Below are 6,000 nucleotides of genomic sequence, written 5' to 3' on the forward strand. Positions count from 1 at the left end.
TCTCTTTTCATCACACAAATACGGACACATGCATGTGTACGAGTACTTGCAAGTTATGCAGTGGTATATGTCATACTTGATAATTGTGATATCTAAACATGAGTTGGTTTAGTTCCCTTTTCATGATTTTTTTAATCATCATTATATCATTTTTTTTTTTTGGTAGCGTACTCGTAGAAATACGATTAACATATTCAGAAGTATTACATGTTCAATGTTAATATTGTTTTGCTCTGGAAAAAAAAAATCACACGGGTGAAAAAAAATCACATAATTATATTTACAGGGCAACAATTTATAGTCTTAGAGTAATTTCTGAAACTATTATTTCGTTGGCATTTGCTTTTCTGCATGATCCGCCTCTGAGCACGCTGTTTTAGAGTGCGTCTATGGCTTTAATAACTTAATAAATAAACAAGAACAATCAACAAGAAAATAATTCTTTTTATTTTTTTAGGCGTTTGGTAAATAATACCAACTAATTAATATCATTAATTATGATGTTGTTATCTGACCGATTTTAGCCCTTTACCTGGTGATTCGAAATACCCGGAAGTGACCCGCAATACACTAAAAAGGTGATGTAAATATAACCCCCCTCAAGGCCGCTGTATCGAAGATAGACTCGCCCTGTAATGTAGATCTTATTTTTCTTAGAATTGGCTTTCCTTTAATACCAAACAACCATTTATAAACTTGTTAATAAAATCGTTTGCAGTCAAAATGTAAAAGGTGATTCGGAATACCCTAAATGACTGTATTAGTATTTACATTGTTTGATGTGGGCACAGACCCAAAAAAGTTATTAGGTGAATACAAGAAAATAATCTTGACGCAAGCGTCAAAGATATCAGGCCGCAAAACCTTTTAAGGACACTTTAAACACAGATGGAAAATGTTTTTTAGTCAACCAATCTACACGTATCTTTGTCTAATATCATATTTAAAATACTAATAAATTTATTTTAAAATATGTCTTATAGTGCAGATTACAATTTATCCCATTTTATGTCAAATGATGGGTGTATGAAATTACACATTTGAAAGGATGAAGAGTACAGAGGGACCTATTTCAAACACAAAGCAATCTTGGATTATAAATTAGAAGAATGGATGCCTGCCTGTTCATCTCTGACATACCAACCCTCAGGTTCGCCCAAAATTATGGACACGATGGCCCATATAAAAAAAAAAATCCACATTGGCGCAAACAATTAATATATTTAGCTTAGTCAGAACTTTGTTAGTTCATTATCCTTTTCCAAGATTGTCATCGGTTTCCGTGTGGAAAGTCTTTTTAAAATAATCCATAATCCAAAATCTTGGTGTTGATTCATTTTTGTTCAATTACTACTGTAACGTGTTTGTGTCCGTGAATTTGAGTATAGATCCTTAATCAAGACAATTAATTTAACAAATGATTAGAAATGATAGGTTAGACGAAGCATGTGAAAATAAACGAGTCAATATATACAGATACTAGATAAAATCCCGCGCAAGCGCGGGGAATACGACTACCGACAGAAAATATATTGTAGTTTCTACTGACAGCCTACAGGCTTATAGCAGGAAGAAAAACTTTGTTCAAAATCCCGCATGAAGTAGATATACCCCCCCCCCCCCTTTGTAAAAACTTGAAAAATTACAATTTCATTGACATTTATTGTGAAACCTGTTTAATTATGTTATGGATATTGTACTTCAGATGCTCTTATTTCATTTCCGCCAAGGATAAAAGCAGCAAATATGCACATTATGCTGATAAATTGATTGTTTTTTTTGGGGGGGGGGGAGGGGGTGTAAAAATTCACAGGTACTTGGGTATTGGTTTATAAATATTTATGTACCTTAATGATATGTAAAAAATGTACTTTACCTTTTTTACATATCAATAAGGTACATATATATATATATATTTATATACCAAGACCCAAGTACCTGTGTAATTTTTTTTTTGCTTTTAACGCCCTATGAATAGGCCGAGTATTTGATACAAAAGACTGTATTCAGAAAAAAATTGAAATGTATTGATTAAAGCACAAAATTTTACAACATTAATTGTATTTGAACAATACCTTATTCATTAGTTTTCTCTTTTCATGTAAGCAAGTTTATTACGAAGTACAAATTGTACTTCGGGTTCGTTGCCACGATGCTCTTATACAAATTTTATCGATAAATTCATTAGGAAAACCTACTACATATATGTAAAAGTCTTTCGATATATAAATATATTCACAACTTATAGTGTTATCAATGGTTTACAATTATTTCAATGACCATTCACACAAAAGTTTTTTTTTATTTATGTACATGCAGCTATAATCGTCTCGTTTTTCTTTTTAACATCGGGCTCGATGCTATATGATGTTCTAGAAGCTTCCGTCAATATTAAGATCGTTGAATGACGAAAATAATTTGCACATTTCCCTTTCTAATCGGTTATCACAACTTATTTATTTCATATCATTTAAATCAAGTTTTGATTGAATAATTCGGTGATGACGTTTTATGAAATAAATAAACGATTGCTTGTTGTCAGTTTCATAAAAAATTGCAAGTAACTTAGATCCGCCAACCGGAAACGCCACCTTTCTCACGTTTCTGCTATTTCATGGCTGTTTATAGAAAATGAAAGTAGACTTTTCATTTAATGTTCGATACTTACTATGCGAGTGAAATCTAAATATAGTTTACGGACATCATCTTGTATCTAGTGTATTGTTAGAGGAGTAAGTAAGAACTCTGGTGCATCCGTTTCGGAGTTTATTTGCAAAATTTATTAATTTATAAGTAAAGATAATAATAATAGGATTTCCTATCCTTAACATAAAAGCAAACAACTTTCTTTAAACAATTATTGGTATGTATCAGTACCAGGGCAGGTACGGGTCTCAAATCCGGGATATGTCCTGTATTCAGACAGGTCTGTGTCCTGCATGTATCAGTACCAGGACAGGTACGGATCTTCGAGGTCTCTGTCCTGTACACAGACAGATCTTAATAAAATTCGAGGAAAAGTAATTACAACTTTATTAACCTGAATAATGTAAACCCAGTATACTAGACACCGTATTAATTACAAGCCTTATTAACCTCCGCCGTACCTCACTATTGTGCCTTCAACGACCGTCTACACTGCGCTCCGACTGGCAACTGCCAGCTTTCTGCAGAGCGCTCTTATTTATACCCATTTATACCCGGACTACCCTTGGACGCTATCGTATCGCACTAGGATAAAGTCCGGCTGACGTAATGCATAAACACATCCCGAGCCCGATCTCTGTCACACTACAATTCATTGAAGTTGCAAATGGGAATTAAACTATACCGTATAATCCCTAATAACCGCCCCTGTCCCTATAAGCGCCCCCTTAGGTCATTTTCAATTGTCAGGAAATAAGGGCCCCCTGTACAGTGATTAAAATTATCTAGAATCGTATCAAAAGTCTGCCAAAATTTGAAGGAAGTGAAAATGAAACTTGTTTAATATCCAATTTCTTGGTGGAAAATGATTCATTTAGCATAATTGGGGTGGATTATCTTCATTTAAAGTAAAGTTAAACATTATCCTTTTCGGATTTCACAAGGAATCAAAAAGGACTAGTGAAATCATCATGTTTTAATATTTTAAAAAACTGTGGAATATAAATTCATATTTTATAATAAACTTTAAAAAAGTTATGGACATTTCTGAATATTTAAACTGTAAAAAGGTTTAGTTCTCCTTGAAAGGAGTGCTCCATTTAGAAAACAATGAACAGGGTACAAGTAAAAAAATTAATAACAATTATATGTGGTTTGGATTTCCATGAGAAAAAAGTAATATGTGTACATTAAAAAGGTTTAATAACAATGATATATGGTTTGGATTTCCATGACCACCCCCCACCCCCCCCCCACCCCCAAAAAAATATATGAATGGACCAGATTTCACTGATTTTTTTTTAAATAACATGCAATGTAATGCTAACAATTTAAGAAATATTATGACTAGAACATAATGAACACAATTTCTAAACTACATTATATATCTTGCATGCAAGCATTCACAAAAAATTGTAATAGTTCTAGTAAAAAAAAAAAGGCTATTAATTAGTAAACAATGACTAGAGAACATTGTACATACACTATATTGTTATTTTTGTCCAATATATTTCGACTAGATTTAAATTCTTACAAGTTGACTGAATTTTAAAATTTGTCTCTATTTTTAAAAGCACTTTATGTGAACAAATGGGGAGAAAAAGACAAAAATAAACCTTTTCTACAGTATATTCTACGACTAATATCAAAAAACCTATTACATGTATGTCTAAACTACTTGCATTATGCAACAATTCAAAAAAAAAAAAAGAAAAACAATTTCTTTGCATCATTTGGCAACAGAGAAAAAAAAAATCAATTGCATCTTTAATGAAGATGTTGTCTCAAGGAACTTCTACAAATCCTACAGTTCAATCATAATTAGACAAAAATAAAACTCCCCTCAGATAATCACTGTAAGGTCACTTTAATGAGACACAGTGACAAAACTGTTGTTGCTGATTGCTGCCTTGAAACGGATGGGCAACTTTTCTATTATCATATGCGCGGCCTGTAATAACACCAAGAAATAGAACGCATCACATGCGTGCACATTAACACCAATGAACCCAACACCCTCACCAGGGCCCTCTACAATATGCCAATGTATTAAAACATTTTTTTCAGTTTAAATTTTTGTCCCCGTTTCTTAAACTTGATTTTACACAATATATTTATATCCTTGATATAATAAATAATGTATAATTATACCCCCGTTCTCTGAGGGAGAGGGGGTATATTGTTTTACCCTTATGTATCTTTCTGTCCGTCTGTGTGTTTGTCCGTAACAAATTTTCGTCGCAATTTTCTCAGCAACTACTCATCGCAGAGGCTTGAAATTTTAGCACACTCTTTGTTTAGGCATGCCATATGGTGGGATTCATTTTTATACGAATCCGATATTAACTTCCTGTTTATCCGTGCATCTGTCCGTACCATACTTTACAAATTTTCGTCGCAGTTTTCTCAGAAACTACTCATCTCAGATGCTTTAAATTAGAGCACACTCTTTGTTTAGGCATGCGATATGGTGGGTTCATTTTTGTACCAATTCTGTTCTCAACTTCCTGTTTATTGAACTTGTGTATATTCACATCAGAGGGTATATTCACATCAGAGCGGGGGTATTACTCTTGAGCATTGGCTCTCAGACTTCTTTTCGATGCATTATTGAATTTGACTGTTAAACCTTTTTGATATTTAATTGTAGATTTTCAGGATGTGAAGAAAATGACACCTTTGGCGTTAATGCACTTTATTAGCTATCAAACTGATAGATAACAGACGATAAAAAAAAGTTATCCTTAATTGTGGCATTTTTATACGGACATATTATGTTATGGCGTTCACGTCTGTCTGTCTGTCTGTTAGCTTTTCTCGTGTCCGGCTCATAACTTGAATACTAGTAGGTCTAGAATTATCAAATTTAGTCAGCTGATACTTCTTGGGTAGAAGGTGTGTCGCACATTAAAAGTAGGTCGCTCTGACCTTTAATTAAGATGCTATGGCCAAATATGGAAAAATCCTGTCTGGATCATAACTAGAAAACTATTAGACCTAGAATAATCAAACTTGGCCAATTAATGCATCATATGTAGAAGGAGTGTCGCACCCTACTTCAAGTCACTGTGACCTTTAATTAAAGTGAAATTTTGAAGGAAAAAAACCATGTCTTTAAACTTTTAAATTACACAATCCAAAAAAATGTAAGAGGATTGCAGTATCCTTATTAAATCAATGTTAAATCAAAAAAATACTTATTTTTTCATTGTATATTTTACAGCAATCTATAACAAATGTTAATGTTATAAGAGAAAGTCCACTTCTCCCATGGGTGTAATTATCAAGCACTGCATGGTCAAGGAGAATTTTGATAACAGAAAATTGCATGTCACATTAGGTAAGGGTTAGAAT

This window comes from Saccostrea echinata, unplaced genomic scaffold (genome assembly GCF_033153115.1).
Source record: "Saccostrea echinata isolate AGI-Se365-2 ecotype Australia unplaced genomic scaffold, CSIRO_AGI_Sech_v1 ptg000022l, whole genome shotgun sequence".
Taxonomy (NCBI): domain Eukaryota; kingdom Metazoa; phylum Mollusca; class Bivalvia; order Ostreida; family Ostreidae; genus Saccostrea; species Saccostrea echinata.